The sequence below is a fragment of the Dipodomys spectabilis genome, unplaced genomic scaffold (assembly GCF_019054845.1).
Source record: "Dipodomys spectabilis isolate Male_0828 unplaced genomic scaffold, ASM1905484v1 ptg000137l, whole genome shotgun sequence".
Classification (NCBI taxonomy): domain Eukaryota; kingdom Metazoa; phylum Chordata; class Mammalia; order Rodentia; family Heteromyidae; genus Dipodomys; species Dipodomys spectabilis.
Window position 1 is genome coordinate 10,834,321 of NW_024870814.1, and position 19,559 is coordinate 10,853,879.

At 37.6% G+C, this 19,559-nt stretch overlaps 1 pseudogene; it reads right to left on the reverse strand.

Moving 5' to 3' along the window:
• Nucleotides 1–343: 343 nt before the first annotated feature.
• LOC122116688 overlaps nt 344–19,559 on the reverse strand; it is a 247,471-nt pseudogene continuing 228,255 nt past the window's right edge.

Consider the following 19,559-nt stretch of genomic DNA (forward strand, 5'->3'; position numbering starts at 1 on the left):
TGAACAGAAAGCATGGCAAAAGTTATAGGCTAGCGTGTGCTGAAAGGAAGTATTATACATTTCATCACAGAGGACATTTGGTTTTTACATTACTGGTTGGCTATAGTATTACTGAAGAGAAAATTGCATTTTTCAATAAATACCTAATGGTTTATCTGTTCTTTATATTCAGGTAATTATTCTCCTGGTTGTTATAGATTACATTTTGTTGTATTGTCATATACTCTTCATCTCTACTAAGAGTCACTCTTATATTGAACTCAACATCTTCCTAGGCAGGCTCACACAATCTGCTGGGCGGCTCCCCCGACCAGCCAGCCATGAGGGCAGCTCACCCAGCCAGATGGGAGGTTTTTGTTCAAGGCTGTATCACTGTGGGAGGAAGATGTGTCCCTTGTAAACAGTAATAAACTCCAACATCCTCAGCTTCCACGCTGCTGATGGTCAATCTGTGCCTGATCCACTGCCACTGAATCTGTCTGGGACCCCAGATGCTAGTTTAGAAATCAAGTAGATCAGTTGATGTGGAGACTGGCCTGGCTTCTGCAGGAACCAATGCAAATAGGTGTTTCCATTGCTATGCAGAAGGCTCTGACTAGACCTGCAGGAGATGGAGGCTGGCTCTCCCAGGGTGACAGGCAGGGACCTTGGAGTCTGGGTCATCACAACATCTCCACTGGATCCTGAAATTAGAATAAGACAGAGTGCAAGTTTATATATAAACATAGAGAGCCATGCATGCATTACTTTTATTTAGATATGTTTCCTCTTTTCATTTTCATGATTTGATTTTTAATTTAAAATACTAAGTATCAAAAGAGATATTCTTGAAGCACAAAAGTGTCTCTAAGAGTCAATAGCAGTATTCCCACCTAGCACAGTCTTCACTCAAGCACAGGTTCTAGATCTTTCTGGACTGTTCCTCACTCTCTCAGACCTAAAGCTCATTGCCCTACCAGGAACATCTAACACATGGATCAATTACCACTGGTCCAAGAGAGCTCACCCTCCCATCCTCTCTGACTCCTCACTTCCTTTTGCCCTTACCAGGGATCCAAAGCATTAACAGCCACAGAAGCTGAGACAAGGACTTCATTTTTTGGAGTGAAATGAGCAGTCTAGACAAGTCAAGGCAAGATCATAGCTGAGCCTTTATTTCAGACTTAGAAAAGAAGGTCCTCCTTAGGGAGTACTATGCAAATAGCCAGATGGGTGCAACAGTGTAAGAAAAGAAAAAGAACAGTGTCTATTGGCCATCCTTCTTTCCTCTTCAGAGAACTTTCTATTTTATGTCTTTAGCCCACTTATTTATTGGGAAGTTGTTTCTTTGAGGATTTATTATTGGGGCATTTCATTTTTTGAGTTCTAAGTATATTTTAGATATGAGACCCTTGTCCGTTGTATGGCTAGTGAAGATCTTCTCCCAATCCGTGGGCTTTCTATTGATCTTGGCTAGCTATGTCCTTTGCTATGCAGAAACTCTGCAATTTCGTGCAGTCTTATTTGTCCAAACTTTCTTTGATTTCTTGTGTTTCTGGGTCTTCTCTTTTAAGAAAATTTCAGCCTGTACCCAGGAGACCTAGAGTTTCTTCTATTCCATCCTGTAATGTTTTCAGAGTGTCTGCTTTGACTCCACGGTCTTTGATCCAATTGGAGATACTTTGGTTCAGGGTGATATACAAGGATCTAGCTTTAGTTTTCTACAAGTGATTAACCAATTTTGTCAGCACCATTTACTGAAGAGGCAAGAACTCTAATAACAACAGATGCTGGAGGGATTGTGGACAGAAGGGAACCTTAATGCACTGTTGGTGGGAGTCTAAACTTGTTTAATCACTTTGGAAAGTATTATGGAGGTTTCTCAAAAGACTCCACATAGAGCTCCCCTATGACCCAGCAACCCCACTTTTAGGCATTTACCCGAATGCTCACAAGCAAGACCTTACTAAAGCTACCAGCACAACTATGTATAAGCAGCATTATTTATCATAACTAAGATATGGAACCTTCCCAGATGCCCCTCAAAAGATGAATCCATCAAGAAAACTTGGTTATATACACAATGGAATTCTATGCCTCCATCAGAAAGAATGACATTGCCCCATTTGTTAGGAAATGGAAAGACTTGGAAAAAATTATTTTAAGTGAAGTATGCCAGGCCCAATGAAACATAGGTCCCATGGATTCCCTTATTTGCAATATCTAGTATATGTCTGAGACAAGCAGAAACGGTCAGATAAGTTGATGTTAGGTGAAATGAACCCCAAGATAGGATTCAAATGTCTTTTTTCTTTCTTGTGATTGTTTCTAACATACTTATAAGATGATTTCTTTGTTGCTTTGTATGTCCCTCCCCCATGGCATAACCCCTATTTTCACTGTATTTATGTTGATATAATTTGTAGAGGGGAAGGGAAAAAAAACAAATTGTTTAAGTAAGGATACAGGTGGACCCATTGCAAAAATGAAATGTACAAGACGTTATGGCAAAAAAAGAATATTACAACTTTGGCCAGGGGGGGGGTGGCTGGGGAACTTCGGGGGGATGGGGAGCGGTGTGGGTAGATGGGAAGGGACCAGAAGGTGAAACAAAGGAGGAGGCAACAATGCTTGATAAGAAATGTACTCATTACCTTGCCCATGTGATTGTAACCCTCTGTACAATATTTTCACAAAAAAAGGCTCAATGGATGTATACATAGGATCATTTAAAATTATGGTTTATTTCTTTTGTGTTTTGCTTTTTATTTTTATCTCCTTTCTGGCTGTTTTTGTTTTCTGTACCCTTGTCTTGTATATAAATTTTGTTTTGTTTTATTTTGAAGAGAGTAAGGGGTGACATAGGATTTGTGGGACAAATGGTCAACAAATGCAGCAGTTACACTCACTAGACACTGTTGAAAATGAACTACACAACTTTTGGGGCAAGGATCAGGAGGAAGAAAAGGTAGAAAATTGGGGAAGGGGTGACACTGTTAAAAAATTAATGTACTTATTACCTGTCTTATGTAACTGTAATCACTTTGCACATCACCTTTAAAATAACAATAAGAAATGAAAAATAATAAGAGAGTAGTTTATTTTGAGAAGATGAAGCAAAAAAAATGTTAGATCCAAACCTTCCAAAATGGAGGTACAAAATTTTTATTATTTTGTCTTTATGTTTTTTAAGTTAATAACAAATTCATGATTCCATTCAACTTCCAAAAGTGGTCTGAGAGTATCATTGAGGAATAATAATAATTAATGTGATATTCAGCATGAAAAAGAGATTAATTTTTCTGATAGTTAGATTGTAATGTTGGATGTATTGTTGAGACATGAGTAAAAATAAGTTGTTATAAAGATCTAATTTCCTGAAGAAAAAAGTTCACTATACAAAAAAAATATTTAAGTGGTGAACTAACTTGTTAATTAACTCCTTTAGATCATTGCACAATGTGTGCAAATACAAAAATTATATTGTACTTCAAATTAGATTATACTGTGGTAATCAGTAATTGTTTTAAAATTTTTAATGACTTTATCATATAATATTATTTTTCCAAAATCTTTTTCACAAGGTATTTTGTATTAGCCTTGCATCTTCTATATACTCTTCTGTAATTCGGGTAGGGGAAAAAAATATTCTTAAATAGAGATACAGGTTGACCCATTGTAACAGTGAGATATACAAGACACTATGTTAAAAACAAAATTTACAACTTTTGTGGGGGGGCGGGAGAGTAGTTGTGGAGGTGGGAGGGAAGGGATGGTAGGGGAAAAACAAAGGAGGAGGCAACAATGCGCCATAGGAAATGTACTCATTACCTTGGTCCTGTAACTGTAACCCCTCTGTAAAGTATTTTTGCAAAAGAAAGTAGAAAAAATGTTAACATGTCACTTGAAATAACATTTTTACTAAAAGGTTTGATTAACTGAACAAGAAATTCTTTGACTACAAGAAATCAATGTTTAATGTAATGAACGAATGTGTTAATTATGCTGTTTTAGTCATTGTAAAATATGTGAACATGCCTAAACATCATATTGTACTTCAGAGAAAATTATATTTTGGCAATAAAACTTATCTTAAAATTTTAATGACTATTTTTTTCTTTACAAAATCTTTCCAGAAATCTTCAAAAGCTATATTAACTTTCTTTTTTTTTTAATTTAATTTAATTTTATTTTTGTGAACATATTGTAAAGAGGGGTTACAATTACATGGGCGGATAATGCATACATTTCTTATCAAGCATTGCAAAAATCTGCTATGGGCCAGGTGTTGGAGGTGCCATTGGAGCCAGTTTGGCTTGTAAGCCAGGGTAAGCAGCAGGAGAGGGATACATTTCAAAATGTTTAATGGAAGATAAGATAAAATATATGCAATAAAGTAAAATGCTCTGAGTTTTATGGACTGTCCACTGGTCTTTGCATTGGTGCCCTGGGCACTGTTTATGAATGGCTGCCCTCCTTCTATTCTGAAGGCTCTTAAACTTAAGCATTGCCTCCTTCAAGGATAGTTCACATGAGACATTTCCTGTTAATACTTAGGAAAAGACATGTCTCCTCATCTAGTTTTGTGTGCATCATGCATTTCTGTGCCAGATATTTACTAAGCTTTTTAGGTTATGTGTGTGTTCTTTCTTAATTACTGGAAACACTTCCTTCTGAGAAGCTGGAGTGTCCTCTGAACCAACATCCATATCTTTTAGGTCCTAAGTAAAGCAGTATTTTGTGTGCTCTGCCTGGCGCTTGAAATCAGTCCCTAAGCTTTTGCTCTCAAGGAACAGAAGCCACAGCTTCAATTCCAGGTTTTTGGTGTTTACCTGGAGATAAGTTTATCACAAGAAATGTACTTCCTACTTTACATATATAATTGTAACCCCAGTGTTCCTCATCTTGACAGTAAAATTTTTTAAAAGAGTCTCATAGATTCTTTATGTTTTTTTTTTTATTGTGAAAATACTGTACAGAGGAGTTACAATTACATGGGCAAGATAATGAGTACATTTCTTATCAAGCATTGTAGCCTTCTCCTTTGTTTCCCCTTCCCATCCCATCCTCCCCCAACCCCTCCACCCAACCCTCCTCCCCCTCTACCAAAGTAAAGTTTGTTTTGGACATAACAACTTGTACGTCTCGTTGTTACAATGGGTCCACCTGTATCCCTATTTAAACGATTTGTTTTACCAATGTTGGCTTCAAATAACAATCTTCATATTTCAGCATCTTGTGTAACTAGCATTATAGGCATGAGCTACCAGTGACCAACAGGAAAGCAGTTTTTACTATGTTTAGTCTGTGTGATCCAGGTACAGAATGGATACAATGCAACAAGGCCAAAGTTGGTGACAGGAAGTAGATCCATACAGTGTGGAGAGAACATCTTCAACACAGAGAATCAAGGACAAGTGACCGCAGACAGTGAAGCTAGAGTGACATGAAGGTGTTTTCCCCACATGGAGATTAGCATGTGGACTGACTTCATCCCATTGTGCACAATGTCAGAATTGGAAATGATGAGCAGAGTAGTCTCATGGAACTTAACAAAGCCAAGACAGTGATGCATAAAGATAACACTGCTCTGCTGCAGTAGCCCATGGGCAAATCATTGGCCACTCAGGGGCCTCTTCAAAACCATTCATTACAAGAATGCCACGAGAGTAGTTATTTCATCACCTCCACCTTCTTAAACATTAGCGCTCACTGCACTACATGCTAGCATAACTGTTTCAAGAAGTTTTCTACAATGCTCTTCTTTCTTCTTTTGAAAATGATGTAAGCCGGGCGCTGGTGGCTCATGCCTGTAATCCTAGCTACTCAGGAGGCTGAGATCTGAGGATCTCGGTTCAAAGCCAGCCAGGGCAGGAGAGACCGTGAGACTCCTCTCTCCAATGAACCACCAGAAAACCGGAAGTGGCACTGTAGCTCAAGTGGTAGAGCGCTCGCCTTGAGCTGAAGAGCTGAGGGACAGCACCCAGGCCCAGAGTTCAAGTCCCATGACCAACAAAAATTAAAAAAGAAAATGATGTATAATCCTGTTTACAGGTTTACACAACCCTGCCACTCCTCTGAAATTTTACTTCGAATCATATCATATGGTCACTGTGTATCTCCTACTGCCTTTGTCAGGGAGATTTGCTCTCTCAACTATGCACTTTGGGACAAAGCTGATACTAAAGAAAACAAGGAGAAGGCAACTAGCTATTTTGCAGATGTGAAGACTACCTAGTACATTATAGGGGACATATTAACTGGATGAGGAAGAGAGATCCTGAGAGGCTCTACTCTTTTATGGTTAGAAGAAACCAGGCTCTGAGGATAGCACTTTAAATTCCCATGATCCATGCTCCAGGACTCACTTAAGCAAGTGTGGACATGTGGCTTGTGAACTTCAAGTCCACACAGACTTCAGGTACTGGAATATATGGAAGAGTTCGAATACTAGCCTCAAATCAGAGTTGTGGGCAGGCGTACATGGCCATGGGTTATGACAGATGGAGCTATCTGCCTGGGAGATGAGGCTGAAGACCACGCTGGAGGGGAAAACCAGCAGACATTTTCATGAATCTTTCTGGAAGAAGAAAATACATCCAGGAAAAGAAAGTGCTTATAGTCTGGGCCATGAACCTGAATGATGTCTGGGACTAAGGTGAAATTCTGAGAGACTCAGCCTTCAGAGCAGGGCTGACCCTGTGAAAGGATGGTCCAGGGCTTTTATCACTGATTCTAAGGGGCTGGAATAATGTGAAAAGTCAGCAGGGTCCTCAGGACAGAGCCTTAAATCCACTGGAGTCCCTTCTTAGCAGAACATAGAGGAGCACATCACAAATGAATGCAGAAGTTATACATGTATTATTTATATGTGGTAAATTACCTGTTAAATTAGTACATTAATAAACATAATTTTAATTGTGTAAGTCATCATTTTGAATTATGACACTGAGAAAATTCTCTAATGAACAATGTGCATGTCACCATGTAGCCCTTGCTCACTCTAAGCCTGAGCATCATGAAGCTCAGGACTAAATCTGTGTCTTTTAAGAGTGACCTGCTCATTGCAGAGGATTCTGGGGACCTGCTGGGGACAGCACTGATACTGCAGCTCCCTCTCACTTCCCATATGGTATATGCATAAGATCCCTTCAGGGCTGCATATCTGCAGGGTCTCCCCTCCTTCCCTCACCTTTCTGACCTGCACTTAATGACTTTATTGTAAGAAACCTAGATCAAGTGTTATCAATGACAGGTATGATTACACTTTAAAAAGTAATATAGGAAATGGTCAAGAAGTGGCGCTGTGGCTCAAAGTGGTAGATCTCTAGCCTTGACCTGAAAATCTCAGGGACAGTGCCCACCAGGCACAGAGTTCAAGCTCGCAGACTGACAAAAAATAAAGAAAGAAAAGAAATGGTCAAAAACTTTCATATGGACAGACATGACCCCCTCTAATATCATGATCCTAGATTCTATGTATGCCACAAAAGCCTGGCAGAGATCCTAGGATTCAAGCTCCTGTTTACAAAGGGAAACAAACAGGCAGCATCCCCTCTCTCCCAGAATGAGAAAACTTGGTTTCTGTGTAGGATGCTGTTAATCATCTTGCTGATCACCCACATCCTGGGAAGCAGGGCAGAAAGCTGGATATAAGAACCACAAAACTTGTTCACTGATATCTAAGTGTGAGAACAAAAATCAATACTGGTCAAGCAGGCTATTTAGTGAATGTCATCCTGTTCAGATAACCAAACAGGAAAATATCTTCATTCACAAGGTTACAGTCATGCTCAATGTAGACACACTGCGTCTGGAGCTTCAATAGTCCTTTCTTACCAAGGTCAAAACTTCAGGATGGAGAATCACAATGTTAGGGACTCTGTGTCCCAAAGTCAACTCCTAAGGCTGATCCTGCTCACGCAGTGCTGCTTTTTGGTATATTAGTTTGCCTTGTGTGCAATAAGGAGCCAAAATACCTGGAGAAAGGTTTATTAATCAACTGGGATTAATTTTCTAGAAGTTGGGTAAATCCAAGATTCCTGACTGTCCTGATGATTCACATTCTTGTCATGTCCTTACAGGCTGTTGCCTGTGAAGAAGGCTAGAGAAAGAGTGTCTTGGAATGTTTTCTTCTAATGACATTGGTGATAGGGAAGTCACTCTTCACTATACTTCCTCTCTTTTTAAAATTACCTCTAAGTAGTTGTACAAGTGAGTTGCCATTCAATAATGTAGTTTATGAACACAATGCATCTTATTCAATATCACCCTTTTCATCATTCTTTCCCATCTTTCCCAAACAACCTCTTTCCTCAATTGTCTTAAGTTTTAGGACATGCATTGATGTTATGACTGCATTCTTAACATTCATTTCCTCCTTGCAGGTCAATCTCCATAAGGACACACACGGGGGACACAACTCCTTTCTTTAGAGACAGCTTTGGTGTCATACAGAATGCAGGGATAGAGGCAATGCCAGGCTTCCAGTCTCAGAATCAGCAAGGGCAGAGACTTTCACTCCCAAATCCATCCTGCTAGGAGAAGCTACTTAACTGCGAGTTTAGGTTTGGGGCTGTTGCTCTGTTCAGCGTTCCAGTGGATGTCACTAGTGACAGCAGACATAGTAATATTTCCACCCTAGTATTTCTTATAGGGGGCTTTGTGTGAGCAGTGTCAGATGTGCCCTCTAATGGTCATACTGTGAAATTGCATCTTGTAAGATTAGAGAAACTAGATTTTATGAATCCTCATTCCCTCTTCGTCTCCCATTTCCTCTCATCTCCCTCTCATCTTCCTTTCCAAAGGAGTTCATTTTTAAACCTCCATACATACATGCATACAATTTATTTGCTCATACTTACCACTGGATATTTTTTCCCTGCTATTTACTTCTGATGTTTTATACTGATGACGTTCATATACTGTATTTCAGTTACAATACCACTATTGCCATCTCCTGTCCTCTCCCTTCCTTCTGGCTTCCATACCTAAACACACAGTCCCTCTTTACATTCATTTCAGTGTCTCTTTCCATCCTCACCTTTCCCCATTGCCCCATGTCTCCCTTCACACCCGTATGCACACAAAAGTGCACACACATACATGCACACATACTAAAAGTCTCCAGTGTTGTTACAAGGTATATCTACCCAGAGAGTTGGAAAGATATGAATCTTTATCGGGAACACTGAAAGATCAAATTAATATTTCTAGGGATAGTGGAACATTTGTTTCTGCCAGGAAAAAAATGCATATTTTATGCAATTACATAGATATATTTGCCTGTTTTCATTTTCTTTTTTTTAGTTTTAACTATTTTTTATTGTGAAAATACCATACAGAGGGGTTATAATTACATGGGCAAGGTTATGAGTGTATCCCTCCCCTACAGTATAACCCCTGTTTTCACTACATTTGTTTGTTTTTTATTGTCTTTAAGTAGTTATGCAAAGGACTTGATATTTAACAAGCAGTTAATGAATACACTATATCTTTTTATAATATTTTATTGATATTGTTGAGTTGATATATAGAGGGGTTACAGTTACTCGAATCAGATAATGAATAATGAGTACAATTCTCTGTGAACCATGTTTCCTTTTCTGTCACCCTTTCCCAGTCTTTCTCTCCCATCCCCACCCATAATTTATCCAGTTCATTTTCCATATAGTGTCACCTCTTTTAACATTTCCCATTATTCTTTGTTCATACAAAATTTTCAGTCCACCTATGGGCTGTGAGTAGTGAAAAGACCCTACCAGAAGCATACATGTGTCAATTGTCACATATTAAATTGTGTTCTACTCCTATCATCCCTTAGGTGGACATTCTGTACCTCTGTAAATTAGGCCAATATTTTCTAAAAAATGTTCTACAATGACAATGCCTATATCTGATCTGTCTAGTACAGCTGTCATTAGTTACATATGGCTATTAAGCAGTTGAACTGTATTGAATGCAACTGAAATGTATAATTTATAATTAGAGTAAAATTTAAATTTAAACACACATGTGCTGCTGGTATTGGTTATGTGAGACAGCACATTTTAATAATAATATTCATTTATATTATTATGACAATCAGTAAGATAATTATTAGCATAGGCTGTCCCACAGTCCCTGGATCTCCAGGCTGCTGCTGCTAAGAATGACATCATTGTTTAACCACTGTCACTCAGTTGTGAGGGGATCTGGGTAAATTCAGTGTTCAGGTTGTCCATTTTTCTCTTTGAATCTCTTTAGGTGGTTTTCCCAACCTTGTCACTTGTTTTAATTTTTGTGCCAGCACTGGTGCTATTCTTTAGCTTTGTCCCTCAAGGTTGAGCCAGATCTTCACTATCAGCTTTTTGATTGTTTGTTGGAGATAAGAGCCTTACATTCCAGTGGGTCACTTGTAATCCTAGCTATTCAGAAGACTGAGATTTGAGGATTGTGGTTTGAAATTAGCTTGATCAGTAAAGTTCATGGAACTCAGAAGTGGACATGGAGCTGTGGTTTAGGTGGTAGTGTTCTAGCCTTGAGCAAAAAAGCTCAGGGACAGCACCCAGGCCTTCAGTTTAGGCCTCAGGGCAACAACCCCTTTCCCCCACCCCCCAACCCCCTATAAAAAGATTCTCATGCATTTTTTTCTGCCTGAAGTTGGGGTTGGCTTCGAAATGCCATCCTCAGATCTCAGCATCCAGAGTAGTTTAGGATTACAGGTGTAAACCATTTGCTCCCAGCTAATTTTTGAAACTTTTGTAGATATTGTAGGTGTTAATGATTCTTTCAGCATGAAACAAATCTCAGCTATTACAAAGGTGAGTTTGTTAAAGGTAATTTTCCAAATATAAATTTACTTTGAGAATTCTGTTATTAAGTATGCAGTCATGGTTATAAATTTTTACTCTTACCATGTTTTTGAAACTCATATGTTTTAATATTTTATTTTAGCAGTTGCATTTTTTGACATGATATTTTAATATGCCTTTTGATTTCTTCTTAGACCAACTTTATAAATCAGATACACAGGCACTGTATGAAAAAATGTAGTCTTTACTTGGATTATGTAACTGTAACCCCTCTATAAATCATTTTTACAATAACAGTAAAAAAAAAAAATAAATGTAATGCTTTCCCCCCATTATATTTGTAAAAATTTCAGGTTTCTTTTTTCTATTGATTTGTGCTTTCATCCTTTTTCATCAATGAAAACAATTTGAGTCTTTGTTTTTAAATTTATTAACAATTTTTAGGAAATACACATAATTATTAATAACAATGAATTTTGCATAAGAAAAAAATATGTTGTTGGTGGTGTAACATATTTTATATCTTGAAGATATGATGTTTTTGTATTTGTAAAAAAGTAAAGATTGAATCTTTTTCATTAGTGATCTTCTATGTATAGTCTGTGTTATTGAAAGTAGCATAGTAGAACATGCTATTATTTTTGTAAATCTATTTCTCCCATTCAGTCACTGCTTATTTCCAGTATTCTGAAGTTCTAATGTTTGGTTCATCTATGGTCACAATTGATCTCCTGCTAGGAGAGTGACAGATACCCAGAACAGGCATGAGTTAGTGCCCTTAGTGGACCAAATAGCTCCAGTGATATCAGGTCCCCTCCAGAGGTCATGACAGATCTTCCCTGTTAGCGATGTTAGCGATGACATTTAAAGAGAACTTACAGCCACTTCCTACTAAAATGTATTCAAAATAGGCTCTTAATATAGAGGGAAGAAGAGGCTACCAGGTTATTTTGGCCAAGTATTGGTTCCTGTGTTTGCATGAGGGCTGAACCGTGCTTGTGACAGGCTTCCCATGACTCTTTCTCAAGACTCTGAAGCCATTTGCCCCTGAGCCAAGTCTGTTTCCCTGTAGTCCTCTGAGCTTTGCAGCTGCTGCTGCTACACTGAGAATCTTAGGATATCTTGGGAGTTTGTGTTTGGGGCTGTCACATTGTGCAGGGTTCCAGTGAGTGTCCAGCTCAGAGCTGTGTGCGCAGAGGCATCACTCTTCATAGCGTGTTTGTAGAAATATATATTCTATGACTCTTCTATTGTACTTGTCATGTCTTACAGATTTAATTAAACAGGAAATCACATATTTTAAAAGAAAATGTTCTTATATTTTGCATGTAGTGAAAATAATGATCTCCTACTTATAAATAAACACTTGATTTATTGGAGGATCATTAAAGCTGTGATCTTTTAATGCAAACTAGGAAGTTTCTACCATCATTTTATGTATTGATTTGCCTAAAAGCTAAATTAGAGGGTTCTTCTTTTTAAATTCTTTTAACATAAATCAAAACCCAATTTGTGTATTGCTTAATGAATAAGACATTGAAATATAAAAAAACAAAATATATATTCTATAGAGTTGTGTTGCCAAATCCTTACTGTATGTTTTTCTTTGTGTTCATTTTGTAAACAGGTATACAATGATACTGAAAAATAGAATCTATTTCCTTGGCATTAAAAAATCTGACTAAACAGATTATTTCCCTGATTATTTAAATATTCTTTTACTGTGAATGGCATGATATGTAATTGCAATGAAACTAACTAGTTGTAGAAATTTTGATTATTGTTTTTATCAGAAACTAATACACAATCTAAAAGTGGTTCTTGGAAGAATATAGAAATAAGATTAAGTTTTGGTTAATGGCAGTATCATGTCATACTTTGGCAAAGTAGCAGTGTATAAAATTAACCCTCAAAAATCAATGGCTTTTCTGTATGCCAACAATGAGAAGAGCTTGTCTGAAATCAGGAAAGCAACTCCTTTTGTAATTACCCTACAAAAATTAAAATATCTAGGAGTTAACTAAAGAAGTGAGGGACCTCTACAATGAAAACTTTAAAAACCTGAAAAAGGAAATTAAAGCAGAACTAAGGAAGAGGAAATACCTTCCATGCTCCTGGATTGGGAAGATTAATGAATATGGCAATACTGCCAAAGGCTATCTACAAATTCAATAAGATACCTATCAATATTCCAACCTCATTCTTCAATGAAATAGAAGAAGCAAAATAATTCTTAGAAAAAAGAACAGAGCTGGAGGAATATCAAGTCCAAATTCCAACATTTTTTTTTAAAGGTTTCATTTGCTTAGGTAAAAAGCTCCTAAAGGTTGGATTGCAAAACATTCCCTGGATACTTTCTACCTTGTTAAAATGCAGACTGTCATTCCTCGGACTAAGAAGGATCAGCTATTTTGCATTTGTACAAAGTGCTCAGTGATGATGAGTATATTTCTGATTTTGGGGGAAAATCAGTAGCAATGGTTATATATATTTAGGTAAATGAACATTCCACCATTATATTCGCTGTGTGGGTTTATTTGGTTTATGTGTTTTTCAAGAAAGATTTTTCACTATTTACCAAATGTTGACTGGAAATATTTAATGTAATTTCTTATTTTTCCATTAGTAAATCATGATGAAATTTTGTTGACAATGTCTGGAAATACTTCCAAGTGGGCTCCAGGTCCATCACCAGGTGGCAAAATTCTGAGATGGAAAGTAATGATGGCAGTAGACTGCCAATCCCCAGCATCAGCACCACATGGGAGGCACAGTGAACATTTACTATTGCTTTTCTGTTGACCCACATATTTGCACAATGTGAAGCCATGGCAAAATTAGACATCAGATCAGTGCCACTCTGAACCCTTGTAAAATGGCTGGACAGAGATGAGAATAGAATCAACTCTGAGGTGATTCTGATTAGTATTCTACAAAATGTTACAAGTATAGATAAATGTTGGGTTAACTATGCCAGTTAGAATTTCCATCCATCATTTAAAGATATTCCATTTGTTCATATACATTCCAGACCTATATTTCTCCTATTAAGATATCTCAGTGAGCTCACAGCTTTCCACCTTCATCCTTTGGTTTCTCAGATGGAATTGAGAGCCTCATAGTAAAAGACTTTATGTCATGTGAGATAAATGCACACTGGACACTGATGGACACTAGAGAATCTTCCAAGACCTACACTGTGCAATCTCATAGTTCTAGGCCTCAGAAAGGCTCATTACAACAAAACAACCAAGACTAGATACAAGATACACTTAAGCATTAATGATGTTCTCTTGTGATTATTCTCAAATAAAGTTACAGAGGTTGATCAGGTAGGGCTGTGAATATTGCTCCACGTGAAAAAGGCCTCAGTCTCAGACTTTTGGGACCTATGAACACTATTACACGGTTTCACCACACTCCACTGTCTTTTTTTAGTTCCCCATGCTGGTGGACAATGAGGTGGAAATTGTTAAAGCTCTGAATCACCCTCACAGGGTCAGGGTATACCAAGTGATCCAGGGAGAGGAATATGTCTACCTGGTGATGGAGACGGCGACTAAAGGAAACCTCCAAATGTGGATTGAAGCATCTGGCTGCTTTTTTTAGAATGAAGCCAGAAGGTTTATAAAGCAGATAGTAAGTACTATGCAGTACTTTCATCTGAATCAGATTGCACACCTTGACCTAAAACTTCACAGCATCCTACTGTATGGAAATGCAATGCCAAGGTCGGGCATTGAGTAAAGCACAAGGATTGCCCAGGTCAGTGGCTCACAGAAATTCGTGGCGCCTATGTGTACCATGTCCCTGAAATATACCTGCAACAAAATATAATGGCTTTAAGGTAGCTGTCTGGTGCCTGGGCACTAGCTTGTTGTTTATGGATAGAGGAAATTTCCCATTTAAAGGGAACGCTTCCAATCAGCTATGTGCAGAAATTGTAGAGGGCAAGTATCATGTGCCATCTCACCTGACTACCAAAGTACGTAACATCCTTTGGCAGCTCAGAACAGTAGACCCACAACAGAGGCTGGATATACATCAAATTATGGTACACCCCTGGTTTGATCAAGTTGAGGAAGGCTGTCTATATCCAGATTATCCACTGCCAGACCAGTTGGACCCAACAATTGTCACTAGAATGTGTGGTATGGGATACAACAAATTGCAGATAAAAAAAATTGGTACTGCAGAGAGCCTTTGATGATGTGATGGCCACTTGATGATTAAAGGTGGCTTAAAGCCAGCGAGGGTCAGTCAGGCAAAGGCTAACTCAGTGCACTTGGGTTTTCGAATACACACAAGTGTCACAAAGATTTCTGCCTTCCCTCTTGAAGGGAGAGTAAGTTAACCTTCCCTAATTCATTCTTTGCCATTACCATTTCAGTTTCTGCTGACTGTTATGAGAAAGAGTGGTTAGGCAGAAGTTCCTATCAACTGTCTTAACTAGGCCAGAGCCCCAGACACAGAAGGCCAGAGACCAGAGTGCAGAGTCCAATGCTGTATCTTCTTCAGGGTGATCCAGCTAAGAGACAATACCAAACACTACTAAGAGCTTGATGATCAGGCAATGTTTGACGAACAAAAATAGAAGCTAGAAACACAACTGGATTTTCAGCTTCTGAACAGAACTAACAGTATGCTCTATAGTTCCATCTTGATGGAACTATTTTAACTTTCATTACAAATGAAAAATAAATCACACACAACATTTGATAGCTATAAACTGGATAGCTCTAAACAGCTATAAATATAATAAATAAATATATAAAATATATAAATTTATATATTTATAATTTATATGTTTATATGTAATATGTTATAATTGTAACATTACATGATAATTATTATAATTTACATTTAAGTGTAAATAAATATAAATAAATAGCTTATGAAATAAAGTTATTTCATTAAATACCTAATGGTTTACCTGAAGTCTCTTGATATTTGTTCTTCTATGATTGTTCTACTAGTCTTTGTAGATTGTATGTAGTATAATTATCAAATTGTCTTCTTCTGGACTCAGTCACTTTCATCATAACAACATAATTTTCTTTCTGGGTAGACTTACACAATTTGCTCTGCTGATTCCCCAGAACGGCAACACATGAGCACAGCTGTCTCACTCGGAAGGTTTTAGTTCAGGGGTGTATCAGTGTGGGAGGACCAAATGTATGTTGAAAACAGTAATAAACTCCAACAGCCTCAGCTCCACCCTGCTGATAGCCAGTGTGAAATTTGTGCTTGATCCACTGTCACTGAACCTGTCTGAGACCCCAGGATATTGGTTGGAAATCCTATAGATCAAGATTTATAGAGACTCGCCGGCTTCTGCAAGAACCAATCCAGATAGGTGTTTACATTGCTATGTAGAAGAATGACTAGAACTGCAGGAGATGGAGGTTGGCTCTCCCAAGGTGAGGGTCAGAGAAACTGAATTCTGAATCATTATAGCATCCCCACTTGACCCTAAAATAATGAGTGAAGTGAACACAGTTAATTACAAGCATCATAGGATATTTTCATAAGCATCTTTTCTTATTTAATGCAATATTTTAAAATTTTCATTTTATGCATCAAAATGTTCATAAAATACACAATGAACACACACACACATACACACACACACACACACACACACACAAACACACACACAGAATATGATGCTTCTAAATCCTGCCTGTAAGGGATTTCTAATTTGCCAGCACCATCCCACTATCTAGTTGTAACCAGAGCACAGGTCCTTGCTGCTTCGGGAATCTTCCTCAGTCTCACAGATACATATGTCATATTTCCATCCAGGAGGACAAATCTGCACATCTCACATGTAGATACAACCAACATGGAGAGCAATGGCAACAGAGCTCAGCCCCTCCCCATCCCTTTTCTCAGCTCTAGTGTATTCTTACATGGGATCCAGAGCATGAGTAGCTCCAGGAGCTGAGCAGGGCACCTTATTTTGAGAGTAAGGAGTCCTGGTCAGTTCAGGAATCTTAGAGCTGAGCTTTTATGTTGGACTTGCAGGGAAGCTTTTTCCTGGGGAGCAATATGCAAATGTCCTGGTGGGTTCAGTGGTGCGAGACAATCTGTCAGGTGAGAGGGAAACAGGCACCAGGAGGGTGGGCCCTCTCCTGTGAGCAAATGACATTAACTGTGATCAAGGAAAGGTCAAAAGCTATATACACATGACCAGATAAGATGAAGTTAAGCGAAATGAAGCCCAAGACAAGGACACAAGTGTTTTTTTTTTCTTTCTCACTATTGAAAACCAGAAGTGGCGCTGTGGCTCAAGAGGTAAAGCACTCGCCTTGAGCTGAAGAGCACAGGGACAGCGCCCAAGCCCAGAGTTCAAGCTCCAAGACAGACCAAAAAATAAAAAAAGATGCAGTGCACCAACATCAGATACAGTGAAAACAGGAGTTATAGCATGGGTGAGGAAGATACAGAGAAACAAAAAAAATCACATGGTACATTATAAATATGTTAGAAACAATAGCAAGAAAGCAAAAAACCACTTGGGTCCCTATCTTGGAGTTCATTTCACTTACCATCATCTTATCTGGTCATATGTACATAGCTTTTGACCTTGTCTGCTTGTCCTTGACATATACTAGTTATGGGTTCATTCTATAACCAAATGGGTAGAGGCACCCTGGAGATTTATTTTCCCTGTAGTTTCAGCGTTAGAAGGATACACTATACACTAGAAGGATATACATTTTCAATCATCTTCCATGGCTGTCATTCTTTATCAAGACATAACATCCTGGGGTGTTTTTCAGGAATAATCTATGGGTAAATGAGATAGTGAGATATAGTCTTCCATTAGATGGTAGTAGCCTCTGAATTCGAATTCTACCACTATGTCTGGCATTAAAAGGCCTGAAAATCCTCGGTGCCAATGCTCTCTAGGTCTCACTGGAAAGACTTCAGTGTCACTGGACTTACAGCCTTAGAGATTCAATTAGTCTTTCTTGTGTTATACTTTCTGTTTAGTCATTGTTAATGAGTTATAATAAAAGCAAAATTGTCCTAAATTTTAAAAGACAGAGGAAGAAGAAGGGAAAGGTAAAGGAAGTTAATCAATTAAAAGCTACAAGTCCAAAGGCTGAAAGTTTGACAAAAACCTTCCTGAAAGCTTGTTGAAATATTAAAACCTGAGTGGCAACCAACACATAACTTAGGAATATTAGTAACAACTAATTTCTGGACTGTTAACCCCAATCAATCCATAAACGAGTACATTTTTACGGAAAGCCATATTTTACCTCTGTATATGAAATCTAACCTGTTTTATTTCTACTTAATATGGAATCATTTCAGGGAATATTTGTAAAGCCTTACTGAAATGTTCTAGGTGTTTATATCATGTGAAACATATTCCTACTGCTATTCAGGCTTGCAACAGGTGGATACAGGAACTTATCCTAGGACCTGATGCTTTTCTTTTGTGTATGTGTCATGAGTCAATGAACTATTCAATTTCACAGAAACTAAAGTCTCAAGATCTTTTGAGCAAGTATTTATAAAGAGCTTTTTTCCTCAAAAAGATTTCTTTATTGAGATTAAGTAACTTACATAAATTTCACAGTACTGTGGCATAGTTACACTTATCTAAAATCATAAAACATTTTACCCTTCATAATGATTATCATCATCTTTTTAATCTATGAAATTTATGAGCTCTACAAACATTAATATTAAACTATTTCTTCCAGATCAAGTGATATGATAAAGAGCTTTAACAAGTAGTATCTCTTCCTGGTTGTTATTGGGAGCTATTGAGCAGAAAGAAATAATGTTCAAAGAGGAAACATCTTCAAATTCTCAGTTCCAGTTGGATCTAAACTTCTCTCCATTGTGAATCTCCTAGGTTCTGGGCTACACCTGGTTGATGGTCATAGAGGAAGGGGTGCCCTCTGACCTTTCCTAAATCATAGATTTCCTAAATCCTAGATCTTAAGAGCTTATTTGAATAAAGAGCTAAACATTTTTTCTGTAATGGGATGGGTATTCTGTAGAAAAAGAAGTATGATGCTTGACATAGGATTTTGCTTCCTGATTCCAAGGAAAGCAAAGAAGTCAACGTGATTTAGGAATTCTTGAATGTTCTTAGGATATACCATTTAATGGCTCAGCTCTTTTTCTTCTTTCTCAGTAATATTTCTGGTCCCATAGTTTTGGAGTCTTGTGGATGAAATCTGAATGAATGTTACTTCTTTTAATTTATGATGTATAATTTTAATTTATTATTTAAGAAGTATTTCCAACCTTCAATAAATCAAATTATATTCACCTGGACTTTCTAGAATTACATTTTTATATTATTTTTAACAAATTACCTACTGCTCTGGCTGTATGGTTAGCTGATCATTCGGGAGAGTGGCTTCTTATTCATAAAGATTCTCTCCAACTTTTGCATTTTCTTTTCCTATTACAGTATCATAATTTCATCTTCCTTATCCTTCTCATCATCCATTTGCTTTAAATATTTATACAATAGATATTGTACCTCAAGTGAGAATTAACAAAAGAATACATGCTAAAAGACAAATAACATCCCTAATCCTGCTGTCACATTGCTGAACACTGGCTACTGGGTATAACACTCTGTGTGCTTTTATTTTAGTTGAGTTTATTTCTTTTATATTGTAATGTGAAGTTGTTTTTCTTCATCTTTATATGAAATATAACATATTACAAATAATTCTTCATTTTTTTTTCTTTTGGTCGGATATGGGGCTTGAACTCTGAGCCTAGGCACTGTCCCTCAGCTCTTCAGCC